The following is a 14,084-nucleotide window of genomic DNA, read 5'->3' on the forward strand; positions in this document are numbered from 1 at the left end:
AGCTCTCCCACATTGCAGGCAGATTCTTTACTGTTTGAATCACCAGGGAAGCCCTTCTTCCAGAGCCTTAGGACAAATCATGCCTTTGGGGCCAGACAGTGGACATCCTCACCAGGCGATTTGGCCCTGGGGAAGCTTGGTGAGGGATTAGCTTTTGGAAACTTCTTCTCATTTGTCTAGGCTGAGATCCCTTTTAACAATTGGGTCACCCAACCCAAGTGTAATTTGTACGAGTCAGAAAAACCCTTGGTGTCCCCCAACTCATGAAGTACACCTGCTTTGCAAAAACAGCTTCATCGTTCTTAGGTTGTGGAGATTCCATCTTTCCTGCTAAACCCATGTTTGTCTCGCTCTCCCCACCAGGGCCCCTGCCTCCCCGTGCTATGTCATCTGCTTCCACCTGCCAGTCTCACAGGATGCTGTCCCCTCTGCAGCACGCATGGCTCAGTTCTGCAAGTCTGTGGTTTCCCACCACTACCCAAGAGGAAAAGGAACAGGGTCCGGCAGATGACACTTCACCCCACATCCACTTGGTCTGTTCTGTCCAGTGGACTTTCCACAAAACTTTGGCTTGTTTTTCTTTCAGTTGCCCTGTCTACCAGCCAGGGCTCCTTCATGACCTTGTAGCATGGATTCCTGCTCGCCTTAATGGGTCTTTGTGAAACACAATACAGAACAAGAATTCTTTCATTTATCCTGCATTCTTTCTCTGCTCTTAGCACTGGTGAACTTTCTGAAGCCGGGTGGAAAGATTCAAAAGTTCTACTGGATTTCTTCACCAGGTTGTCAGAAATGGAAACTTCTGGGTGGACCCGGGTGCTCTTGTTAGTTTTTGAAACTCTAGTAAATTCCAGCGTGACCCTGCCTTCCTGGCCGTGATGGCAGCAAGGACTCTTATCTAGATTCCAGGGGCCATGAAGCCAGAGATGGATCGAGAAGGTAGAAGGATGGTCTAGGGAGTTACAAAAAGCAGATATCCTGGAGCAGTGATACAGGTGGGGCATGGAGCCTTTGGAGCCCGGGCACGGAGCTCTGCGTAGGGGGTGGAGGGGGAAACATCTGCCCTGGCTGCCCCAGGGGTCTTTCTCAGCTGGGGAGAGAGCGGGTGGTTCCCTGAGGCCCGAGCTGGAGGGAAGGTAAGTTCAGGTTAGTGGGGAGTGCTAGGGGACTCCCCTGGGGGCTGCACTCAAAGCTGGCTGCTGCTTTGTTATTTTCATTCATTGGTTTTGTTTTAGATTCCACGGAATAGAAACAGACTCACAGATGCAGAGAACAAACTAGTGGTTTTCCCAGGGGAGGTGGGGAAAGGGGCTGATCAGGGAGGGGGATTTAGAGGTAAAGCTGCTGTGCTGTGCTTCGCTTAGTCACTCAGTCGCGTCCGACTCTTTGTGACCCCATGGACTGTAGCCCACAGGCTCCTCTGTCTGTGGGAATTCTCCAGGCAAGAATACTGGAGTGGGTTGTCATGCCCTCCTACAAACTACTAGGTATAAAATAAATAGGTAACAAACAAGTAATGTATAGCACAGGGAATATAGCCAATATTGTATAACTGTATTTGAGGTATATAATCTATAAAAATATCAAATCACTATATTGTATACTTGAAACTATGTAACATTATAAATCAACTAGGCTTCAATTACAAAATAGGAAAAACTGGTTGTTGCTGGGAACCAGGCCTGATGCCAGAGGTGCCTTGAGAGGGGTCCCTGCAGCCTCTGGGACCCTTGCAGAGAAGGGCTGGCTCCTGGGAGTACATGTGGCAGGGGGCACAGCCCAGGAGACCCCTGAGGGCTGAAGGCTGGGAATACCAGTTGTGACAGGGGCTAATCAGACCCAGAGCCCCTGTTTGATAATAGGGTACTTGTTAAAAACTCTTTTTCTATCTCAAAATGAATGGTTAATAGAACCTCCTTCACTCGAAGCTCATTTTTACGTCTACAAGATGGATGATACCATGGATGGTATCAATGCCCCTCTGCTCAAAGCCACCAGGAATTCACCTGCTCCCACGTGGATGGACAGAGGTACTTAGTGTGGGTGACTCATTGACTGTAGTGTAGACTCAACATGATTAATGAGATTTTACAAAATTGCCAACAACTCTTAGCAAAGTAAAAAATAGCACAGAAAACTATCTTCCTTTGATTAGCAACAACATGTACTAGAACATCCAGAGTATTTGTAACCATGTGGAAAATGCTCGCACTTTGTGTGTGAAATGGAATTATGTTCCGGGCTGGGCAATGCTGGGTTTGTCAGTTTCATGAATGTTCAGTTATTTGACAACCATACAGGGCCATGGGGTGATTTTAATGTCGAGGGGCTGAAGGGAGCGAAATAGTGTCTGGTACCCTAGACCATCATTTTTCATTACTGCTTCCCCTGTTGTTATGACAACCCCACCATCCCACCGCAGGGAGGAGGGGAGAGAGGGGCCATATTTTGTTGATCAGCTCTAGGAACCAAGTTATAGGTGTAGTGGTTTATATACATCTTTTAATAGAGATAAATTTGATGAATAATATTATGTAAGTCACAGGTGTATACTATAACAATTCACAAAATTTCAAGGTTATACTCTTTTTGTTATTGTTGTTGTGTAGTTGCTAAGTTATGTCTCTTTTGTGACCCCATGGACTGTAGCCCACCAGGCTCCGCTGTCCATGGAATTTTCCAGGCAAGAATACTGGAGTGGATTGCCATTTCTTTCTTCAGGGGTTCTTCTTGACCCAGGGATTGAATCTGCATCTCCTGCATTTGCAGGCAGATTCTTTACCACTGAGTCGCCAGGGAAATTCCTTTTACATTTATTAAAAAATATTGACTACGTTGCCTGTGTTGTACAATAGAGCCTCGTAACTTATCCGTTTTAAACCTTAGTGGTTGGTCCTTCGTAATCCTTCCCCTATTGTGCCCCTCCCGCCTCCCCTCTTTCCAATTGTAATCTCTACTTTGTTCTCTGTATTTTAAACTTTGTTTCTTTTTTGTTATATTCATTAGCTTTTCTTTATTCAAGCCTTGAAACGCCTTTAATTGGGGTGTATTCTAACAGTGGTTTTACAAATGGAGAAAGCGAGGTTCAGAGAGGGCAGGTAACTTGCTTTTAAACTCACACAGCCAGAGAGTAGAGGAGCCTGAATATGAGTTAAGTCTGTTTCAATTCACAGCTGAACATGAACAAAAAGGTGCAGACAGTGAAGACAGAGAGGCAGAGGACCTATCTGGTCAGATCTCCCCTGGAAGCTCAGTGAAAAGGAAAGGGTGTTTGGTTTGTCCCTTTACAGTTTTGGGCATGGCTTAGGAGCTGCTCTGCCTGGAGATGTGGAATTAACCAGGTGAGTTATTAGGATTCATCCCAACTCTATGAATTCTTTTGTTATGAAAGCTCCTTCGTTTTTTAAAAAAGAAATTTCAACAGTGAACATTTTGGATTGTCAAGTACACTTTTTTTCTCTGAATTGCATATTCAGTTCAGTTCAGTTCAGTTCAGTTGAATCACTCAGTCATGTACGACTCTTTTTGACCCCATGAATCGCAGCATGCCAGGCCTCCCTGTCCATTACCAACTCCCGGAGTTCACTCAGACTCATGTCCATCAAGTCGGTGATGCCATCCAGCCATCTCATCCTCTGTCGTCCCCTTCTCCTCCTGCCCCTAATCCCTCCCAGCATCAGAGTCTTTTCCAATGAGTCAACTCTTCGAATGAGGTGGCCAAAGTACTGGAGTTTCAGCTTTAGCATCATTCCTTCCAAAGAACACCCAGGGCTGATCTCCTTTAGAATGGACTGGTTGGATCTCCTTGCAGTCCATGGGACTCTCAAGAGTCTTCTCCAACACCACAGTTCAAAAGCATCAATTCTTCGGCGCTCAGCTTTCTTCACAGTCCAACTCTCACATCCACACATGACTACTGGAAAAACCATAGCCTTGACTAGACAGACCTTTGTTGGCAAAGGAATGTCTCTGCTTTTTAATATGCTATCTAGGTTGGTCATAAATTTCCTTCCAAGGAGTAAGCATCTTTTAATTTCATGGCTGCAATCACCATCTGCAGTCATTTTGGAGCCCCCCCCAAAATAAAGTTTACACTGTTTCCACTGTTTCCCCATCTATTTCCCATGAAGTGATGGGACCAGATGCCATGATCTTAGTTTTCTGAATTTTTAGCTTTAAGCCAACTTTTTCACTCTCCTCTTTCACTTTCATCAAGAGGCTTTTTAGTTCCTCTTCACTTAGTAGGGTTTTAAGTGGGCAAACCATCAGGAGGACATTCATCCCTGAAACCGGAAGTTTGTCCTTTGGATCCTTGGCCCTGGTTTTACCAGGTCCATCACTGCGGCTGAGGAGCTGGCTGTCCTCAGGTGTGGCTGACCTTGGATGTGAGGACTGCTTCTTCCTTTGGGATATTGATTCCAAGAGGCTTCTGGCCTCAGTGCCTTGTTCAGCACTCAGGTCTCTCTGGGGATGTGGACCCAGGTGGTCCCAGCCCAAGCTACTACACTACAGGCCTGCACTGGCGCAGAAACCCTGGGTCCAGCAATCCACACCCATCGCAGCAGAGATGTGGCCTCATTTAAGGACCTGTGATTCCCATGGTGGTTCCGCTGCAGTCAGTGCAATTCACCCAGCACCTCTAACACCTGCTCTGTGTCAGGCCCCAGTCCCTTAGGGCACTGACAGTGCCCAGAGCAGCCAGCCCAGGGGAGGAGACACCCACGCAAGGCTCTCCCACAAGTGTGCGGATCCAGGAAGTATCACTGACTTACAAACAGTAGGTCCAAAGGTTAGGAGCTGCTAGGCAAGTACAGAATAGTCAAAATGAACACTGCATTGAAATCTATCAGCAAACACCATTCAGGTTACAAAACTGAATTTGTCCCGCTTTTCTGGAGTCTATATATTCAGGGAATTTTAGAACTTAAGAGACTTAAGAAATCACCTATTGCATTGGCATGTATTGCTTAAAACAAGGCATCCATACTGGTGCTGTGACTGTGAACTAGCAAAAATGTATCCCAGGTAAGCTGTAGATCTGGTGTGGTTTCAGAATTCTAGGCAGAATTTGAATGGGATTTTTGTTAAGTGGTTGGTTATATGCAAGAATTCCTTGTCTTAGTTTTTTTCTTCATATTTTACCTGTATGCTCTTATGATGCTGTATTTTAACACATTATTGACTAGAGATGTTTCGATACGTTTTCAGAGAGTGATACAGTTAACATCACTGTCTGTAGGTGTTAGAGATTAAAATTGATCAAAGGTTCACTGTATAACTTACGATTGTCGTTACCATTCACATTTTGCTCTGTTGGGGTTTTGTTCTAACCTTATATATATTATAAACACAAGCTTATTGCCATAAAAATTTCAAAAATGATACACCACAAAATTTTGAGTGAAGAAGAATTTTTTGGTGAATTTTAAGCAGATACTTTCTCTAATTGTCTGAGCGACCTATATACTAGTGTCTCGAAAAATGATAGCTCTTCAGAATATAGTTCTGATTCAGACAATGTGAATATTAGACCAACAAAAAGACAAAAACCTTAGTGATTGATTCTGATACAGAGAGTGAAAATGAAACAGTGATGGAGACGACTTTGCAGATGTGGCAGTAACTAATATAATAACCTGCAAGTGTTAGTGAAAAAACTAATTTTTAGCCAGCCAAAATAAAAATCGCCTGCCACAGGTCTTATTTTCGACAGAAACCCCTCTGTCAATAATGAGTTTAAAAGTGATGTTTGCTTTGGAATCTTGAATCTGGTCCTTTTGAGTTTTTAATGGGCTCAACTTATTAAATCCGATCATTTTATCTTTGCTTTCCTAGGCTGCCATCTACAGGCCAATCAGGGTAATAACACCTTAGCAGAGAAGCTGGAGAGGAGGAAGGGGTTGCAGGGAGAGCAAAAATAATTGATTCTTCTTTCTCTGCTTTACTTTCTAAGGGATGCTTACACATATTATGTTTGTGTCTCTACACATATTTTGATTCTGGTGTTGAAAGTTTAAATGGTCTTTCTATGCTCTTCTCTGGCTTCCTCACTTTAACGTAACAGGAGGTCCCATTTGTCTCCAGTCCTGGAACCTTATTTAATTCATTAACTAAAATAATATAAAGACAATCAGCTTCTGGGGACACAGGAGCCTCAGGAGCCCAGACTGCAGTATTGAAGGCAGCTTCGTCTCTGGCCGCCTGCCCCCACGGCCCTCTGCTGATGGGAAGAAGGGGTCCCTTTGCATAATCTCAAACACTTAAAGTTGGAGGGGGCATTAGTGATTGTCTAGCAGTGATTCTGGTCTTCCCAGATGACTCAGTGGTAAAGAAGCTGCCTGCCAAGGCAGAAGACATGGGTTCCATCCCTGGGTTGGGAGGAGCCCCTGAAGAAGGAAATGGCTATCCTCTTCAGTATTCTTGCTTGGAAAATCCCATGGACAGAGGAGCCTGGCAGGCTACACACAGTCCATGGGGTCGCAGAGCTGGACACAACTTAGTAACTAAACAATAAACCAGTGATTCTAGCCTAGAAAACTAGGTTACTGTGGCTAGAATTGCTCCAGAACTGTAATTCTTGATGGTTGAACTTTTCCCCAAGTCCTGGGGAAAAAAATAATGAGTAGAATGTTCTCAACTTACAGTCTTCTCCCATGCAGTCTTCTTAAATCTTTTTATCTACTGCCCGTGTCTAACTGAACAGGCAACAAGACTTGAGATGGAGACTCTGGGGGTGGATGAATGGGGGTCAGCAGCTGCTCTCTTCCTCCTCCCCCCAAAACTCAAATAAAACGCAGAGATTTCAACCAGTCTAATAAGACTATGGAGATAAGATCTACTTTTCCTTTTTTTTTTTTTTTTTTCGCTTGAATTTTAAAACAATTTCTTATGATAAAATGAAATCTATCAGAACTCCATGAGGAGCTCACATGGCTGGCTGCACTTCAGGACTCAGGAGAATCTCTCAGCCCAAAGCCCTCATTTCACAGAGGAAGCAGCCCAGGCCCAGAAAGGTGAGGTGAGAGAGCAGAGCAACAGGGCTGGTAACTGGAAGAGCTGGGCCCTTCTCCCATCAGCTCCCATCACATCCGGTCCAGCCTGTGTCACATCCGGTCCAGCCTGTGTCACTTCTGGTCCAGCCTGTGCTGCTTCCAGAACTACAGACGAGTTCTCCCAGGTGAAAGTCCATCCATGCAAACATTCTCCTTTGACTGAGACATGCCATGTCCGGAAGCCATCTGTTCAGGTGTGCAGGGCGGCTGCCACTCGGGGCACTTTGTCCCCCCTCCCATTCCCCCACTCCCCCCCTTCCCCCTGCAGGGGGTGACTTGGTGACTTGTCCTAGTGGAAGGCTCTCCCTGCAGGGGAGTTTAGGTCATTCAGTGCTGCTTGGGAAGGCAGGTGTATGGACCTGTCTAGGGTCCTGGGGCGGAGAGGGAGCACCCCCATGTAGGAGGGGTGGTGGGCTCTTCATGTCCGACTCTTTGCAACCCTATGGACCATAGCCCACCAGGCTCCTCTGGCCATGGAATTTTCCAGGCAAGAATACTGGAGCAGGTTGCCATTTCCTTCTCCAGGGGATCTTCCCGACCCAGGAATCGAACCCAGGCCTCCCGCATTGCAGGCAGATTCTTAACTGAGTCACCAGGGAAGCCCCAGAGGGAAGACAAGGACCATCTTTTTCCTTAACTGTCACTAATGACCTCTGACCTCCATGTTGCTAAATTAGTGGCGGCTCTCAGCCTTCAGCTTGCTTGACCTCAGGGGCCTGTCACCCCCACTCACAGTCTTCACTTGGCTTCCCTCTCTTGTTTTCGCTGTCCCATTGGTCCTGCCTCTTCCATGCTGGGTCTCCCGCTGCTACCGACAGTCTGTCTTGGAATCCCTGGCCTCTTCCCTCTTTGTCCCCACTTGCTCCCTTGAGGTTTCACCTGCCCCCTGTCTGTAAACAGCATCCATATAGTAACTCCCAAATGTCTAGCCCAGCCCAGACCTCTCTCCCAAAGCACACATACGTGTATCCAACTCCCTACTGGATACCTTCACATGAATGCTCAGGAGACAGCAACCTGGATGTGTACAAATTCCCTCCATATCTGCCCCACCTACAACCTTCCCCCATCCCAGGCATCGGCAGCTGTACGAGTCCAGCTTCTTAGGCAAAATCTTTGACTCCTCTTCTCACATCTCACCTCCAATGCTCCAGGAATTCCAAAGGCTCTGCCTTCAACCTATGCTCTGAATCAGATCACTCCTTACCTCCTGGCTGCTTGCTGTTACCAGACTCAGGTTTGGCTACTTCCCGCTCTTGAGAAATTATTGTGAGTTGGAAAGGAAAGCCTGCTTCATTCAGGAGGCCAGAAACCTGGGAGAAGGTGAACTCCTGTCAGAAACCCAACTTCAAAGATTCTGCTCCAACATGAAAGTTTTTAAAGGGAGAATTGTTTGCGGGAGGGAATCAGAGTCTCCCTTATCTTCCACTGTCTGTAGACTTTCTTCTGATTGGTTGGTGGTAAGGTAAGAGGGTGATGCTCCAGGAATCTCGTACTTAGCATGCATTCACCATCCTCCACCTGGGTGGGGGCCTTAGTTCCTACAGAAGAACCCAAAGATATTGCTATGTGTATTTCTTGAGGAGGAGACAGAACCCTGTCCCATGACTGCACCATTTTTTTTTAAGGTTTGTATTTGCTTTTTTTTTTAATTGAAGTATAGTTGATTTACAATGTCATGTTAGTTTCAGTTACATAAAATTATACACACACACACACACACATAAATGGGCTTCCCTGGTGGCTCAGATGGTAAAGAATCTGCCTGCAATGCGGGAGACCTGGGTTTGATCCCTGGGTTGGGAAGGTCCCCTGGATGAGGGCATGGCAACCCACTCCATTATTCTTGCTTAGAGAATCCCCATGGACAGAGGAGCCTGGTGGGCTACAGTCCTTAGGGTGGCAAAGAGTCGGACGTGACTGGGGGACTAAGCACACCATAGCATATATTCAGATTCTTTTCCTTACAGGTTATTATAAAATATTGAGTAGAGTTCCCTGTGGTCTATAGTAGGTCCTTGTTGGTTATCTATTTGATACATAGTAAGGTTTGTATGTTAATCTGATCCTCCTAATGTATCCCTCCCCTACTCTCCCTTTGGTAGCCATAAATTTGTTTTCTATGTCTGTGGGTCCCTTTGTGCTTTGTAAATGAGTTCATTTGTGTAACTTTTTTTCAGACTCCACATGTGAGTGGTATCATATGATTATTTGTCTTTTTCTGTCTGATTTATTCACTTAGTATGATAATCTCCAGGTCCATCCATGTTGCTGCAAATGGCAATATTTCCTTCTTTTTAATAGCTTAGTAGCATTCCATTGTACATATGCACCGCATCTTCTTTATCTGCTGATGGACGTGAAGGTTGCTTTCATGTCTTGGCTATTGTAAATAGTGCTGCCATGAACATAAGGGTGCATGTATCTTTTCCAATTATAGTTTTCTCCGGCTAGATCCCAGGAGTGAGATTGCTAGATCTTACGGTAACTCTATTTTTAGTTTTTTTAAAGAACATCCATGCTGTTTTCTGCAGTGTCTGCACCCATTTGCATTCTTATCAGCAGTGTAGGAGGTTCCCCTTTCTCCGCACCCTCTCCAGCATTTATTATTTGTAGACTTTTTTGGGCAGACTTTTTGATGCACTTTGTTTCTTGTCAGCTCCTCCCTTGTCTCTGTATCCCCTCCCTTCCCTGATTAGCAACTGTGTGAACCTTCCCTTTGGAACTCAGGGAAGATCAAGGGGTCTGAATGAACTCTTATTTCCTCCAAGCAAGAAGTGGTGGTGCAGGGGTGGGGGAGACATGGAGAGGATTTGTGCTGGGACCCGCAGAGTCCCGCCATGTTTCACCCCAGCCCCCACCAGCCTCAGGCTGCCTGGATCACCGCGGGGCTTCCGCTCGGCCTCATTTCCACTTTTATTTCTCCCAGGGGTTTGTCTCCTGAGATGCTGACACCAAGGTGGCATTAAATGAGGGAAGATTTTGTGAGGGAATCTGCCCACGAGGAAACATCGGGAAAGGGAAGAGGATGCAGGGAAAGCCATGAAGCTGCCAAGTGAGTCAGCCCCCAGGTGAAGAGGAGAGGGAGATGGACAGATGCCAGGAGGACACTGGCTCTGAAGGTACGCATATCTCTGGCAACCCCCTCCCCGCTCCTGTCCTGCAGAGGGGTTCGTGTTTCCCAGACCAGTGTGTGCCTCCGAGCCCTTCTCTGCTTCGTCATTGGTCAGGAGCAGCCTTCAGAATCACAGCCTCAGCACAGAACTGGGTCTCACATTCTGGCAGTAATACAGATATATAAAAGAATATATATACCCATGCACGCACAATGGGTGTATACATATTCTTTTATATAACTGAAAATTCCCTTGTAGGTTATTATAAAAGATTGAGTTCCTTGTGCTCTACAGTTGCACAGTTTCACCCTCATGGAATGGGAGTCTGGGAGGCCCCCGCTAAACCACCACCCCACATGATCTTGTCCCACCCCGGGACTTTTCTCTTTGACTTTCATGCCCAAGTCGTCTTCCCATCACAGGTGAGAGGTAATCTCCCTGTGAGGCCTGCACCTGCCACTTGCTCCGCCTGGGTCGCTTTCCCTGAAGATTAGCTTGGCTTCGGTCCCTCATCAAACCCCTTCTCCACTTCCTGTTTCAGGGAGGCCGATCCCAGCTCCATGTTTTTAGTATGTCTACCTGCATCTCCCATACGTGCTCTACTGTGGCCCTTCATCTGTGTGTCCTCCCTTGTTTGTGACAGGCTGCGTAACTACTGACTTACTATGTCTGTTTTAATGGCCCGTGTCCCTCCCTGGAATGTCAGCTGCATGAGCACAGTGGTCTTGGTTTTGTGTATTAATATGATCCAAGTTCCCCGAACACTGTCATGCACATGCTGCTGCTGCTGCTGCTAAGTCGCTTCAGTCATGTCCGACTCTGTGCAACCCCATAGACGGCAGCCCACCAGGCCCCGCCATCCCTGGGATTCTCCAGGCAAGAACCCTGGACTGGGTTGCCATTTCCTCCTCCAATGCCTGAAAGTGAAAAGTGAAAGTGAAGTCGCTCAGTTGTGTCCGACTCTTAGCGACCCCATGGACTGCAGCCTACCAGGCTCCTCCGTCCATGGGATTTTCCAGGCAAGAGTACTGGAGTGGGGTGCCATTGCCTTTGGCTGAATGAGTGTTGCCTCTCACTTGCCCCTTTCTGTATATGTTTCTCTATCAGTTCCCTGTCTCTGCTGTTGGTTGAGGGTCAAAACTCGCTTCCAAGGCCCCATTCTGGGGGCAGGGCTGGTGGCCTCTACCACGCCCCCATGACCCCTGCCCCCTGGGCTTCAAGCGTTTGTAGCCTCCCCATCTCTTATCTTCTCCAGGTGGGTCTGCGTGGCCAAGAGGTCACAGCAGAAGTGATTTCCGAGGTCGTTTCCGAGGTTTCAGCATAGAGACATGGTGGCTTCTTTGTGCTGTCCCTCAGATCACCTACCCTGGGGGATGCCAGTTGCCATGTCATGAAAACACCTAGATGGCTCAGGAGAGGCCCACAGCGAAGGAACTGAGGCTTGGGGGTGCGTGGCCCCAGGAGGGACCCGTGTGTGGGGAGGCAGAGCCCCGGCCCAAGTCGAGCCTTCAGAAGAAGCGGCTCCAGCCCACACCTGCCCTGTGGGAAGTCCTGAACCCGTACATCCCTGCTGAACTGCTCTTGATGCCTGACCTTCAGAAAATGTGGGATATTATCCATGTCTGGGGTTCTAAGCGGCTAAGTTTTGGTAATTCGCTCGGGCATCAATAGATAACGAGTACACTGAGTATTAATATCATTCACTCGATTTCAGAGATAATGAACCTGAAACTCATAGAAACTGACCTGCCTAAGTTCCTGCACCACAGATGGAACAGGCAGGGCTTCACTCTCTGGAAGGGCCAGAGTCCACTAGTCCCCACAAATCACTTTCAGCTCTGCATTTTGTATGTTGGAGGTGAAAAGTCATGGCAGAGGGAGACTAGCATAGGCTTGTTAATTAAATCAGGAAGATGAGTTGTTGTTCAGTTGCTAAGTCATGTCCTACTCTTTGCGACCCCATGGACCACAGCACACCAGGCTTCCCTGTCCTTCACTGTTTCCCGGAGTTTGCTTAAACTCATGTCCATTGAGTCGGTGATGCTATCTAACCGTCTCATCCTCTGTCTCCCCCTTCTGCTCCTGCCCTCAGTCTTTCCCAGCATCAGCGTCTTTTCTTCGCATCAGGTTGCCAAAGTATTGGAGCTTCAGCTTCAACATCAGTCCTTCCAATGAATATTCAGACGAGGCTCAGCTACAAAAAACCAGAGAGTGGGTCACTAGGTAATGAGACCTCCAGAAGAGCTGAAAAACAGAACCACATGCCTGGGCGATCTGCATCCGTATCCTTTGGCTCAGAACGTCCAACCCCACGTCTGTCTAAAAAACGACATCAGGCCAGAGGAATGCGAAAGCTGTCTGCCCCACGAATTGTACCTCTTTACCCGTCTGTAATAAAGCCAACCTCGCATCCATTTCAACTTGGCCAGGCTTTCCATCAGGTTTGCGGCTGTGTTTGCTTGCAGTAACCAAGGCTTTAAAATCTCGGTGATGCAATCTTGCCCGCTGCACCTCTCATTTTAAAAATGCGTGGATGTGGCAAAGCAATTAAGTCATTTTGTTTCAGCTCCTGATTTGACTTCTCTGCTCCCCAACTCTTTCACAATATTCATTCCACTGAGTTAAAAAGAAACCTGGTTGGAACCGCCTTTTTATTACAGCGGTCAGCAGCTCCCCTTTGTTGTGCTTTATCTGTAGGATGGGGGCCAGGGTTTACCGGTTGATCAGTGAGAACTGGCGTGCATCACCCCCTCCTCCCCCGGAGTCTGGGCTCAGCGGGAGGCCACTGGGCCGTGGCAACTCCCCAATGACATTATTTCTATTAAATGACAGCCGAGGGTTTATGGGGTGTTTCTGGCCCTAGCTCAGTGGAACCAGCAGGGGTGGGGGCGGGGCTGCTTCCTGTCTCCTTACCTAGTGGTTCCTGCTTCACCAGGAAAGATCACAAGACTATTTGATGTCGGTTCTTGGAACAGCAGTCAGTTAATTAAAACTGCTGAGTGTTTGAACACATGGAAGGTGCGGGGCACATCATTGCCAGCGCATGCTGGTGTCAGACAGACAGAGGCCTTCAGAGGAGCAGGGGGGTGGGGGAGACAGACATACGGCAGCATCTTCTCCTGGACAAATGCCCCTGACTCTCCTGCCAGCGAGTCTCTCAACCTGAGAACTAACTGTGGAAACAAAGTGACCAGTTTGATTTCAGCTTTTCATCTTTCCCATCTGAAGGCAGCCTCACGGGAAGGGGAGAGGGGCAAACAGGACATCAGGGGTTCTGAGTGACCTCTGAACTTGGCCATTGTCATGACTAATGCTGTCCCCAAACGCACGTGTGTTAAGATTGTTGGAAATGGAGACACATGGTCACCGAATCGTGTCTTTTTTGAGAGACTCCTCTGTTTGGAGGCCTGGCTCCCTGTGCCAGACTGACCCCTGCATGTTGTCAGGCCCTGAAGGAGCCAGAAGGGACCAGTATACTGGTGCTTTCTTAGGTCTTGGGAGGTAGTAGGGTTTGTTCTCTGCTTGTTTATGCCACTCAATTCAAAGCTGTTTATTAAGTGGCCCTGGGACCTGCTATCAGCTATCTAGGTGCAGGGCCCTGAGGCTCCTGAAAATATAGATAAAGACATTAAGATGTCTCTGCATCGAGACAACAAAGATCCCACTTCCCTCCATGGCAGGGGCCGAACCCACTCCTGCCAAGGGCTTCATGGCCTGAGGTTTATGATATTCACAAACTAGAAGACTGTGGGTTTCTGTTGAGTAAATTGTAAGGATGTAGTCAATACTTCTTGTATTAAAATGGGCCTATTAAACATGGTCTGGCTTTAATGAAAGTCATCCAAATATATTTTCTACAATAATCAAGATTGTAGAATCTTGTATATAGGGCTTCCCTGGTGGCTCAGTTGGTAAA

The 14,084-nt window shown here is 47.2% G+C and overlaps 1 long non-coding RNA gene across 2 annotated transcripts in view; it reads left to right on the top strand.

The window, feature by feature from the left end:
* LOC109568009 (uncharacterized) overlaps window positions 1–12,582 on the top strand; it is a 62,198-nt gene extending 49,616 nt beyond the window's left edge. For both annotated transcript variants that reach the window (XR_011570042.1, XR_002182168.2), the window contains 2 exons: window positions 9,982–10,174; window positions 12,261–12,582. This is a non-coding gene — a long non-coding RNA (uncharacterized lncRNA). The remainder of the gene's footprint in view (window positions 1–9,981; window positions 10,175–12,260) is intronic.
* The last annotated feature ends 1,502 nt before the right edge of the window (window positions 12,583–14,084 follow it).

This window comes from Bos indicus, chromosome 13 (genome assembly GCF_029378745.1).
Source record: "Bos indicus isolate NIAB-ARS_2022 breed Sahiwal x Tharparkar chromosome 13, NIAB-ARS_B.indTharparkar_mat_pri_1.0, whole genome shotgun sequence".
In the NCBI taxonomy this organism is placed as follows: Eukaryota; Metazoa; Chordata; class Mammalia; order Artiodactyla; family Bovidae; genus Bos; species Bos indicus.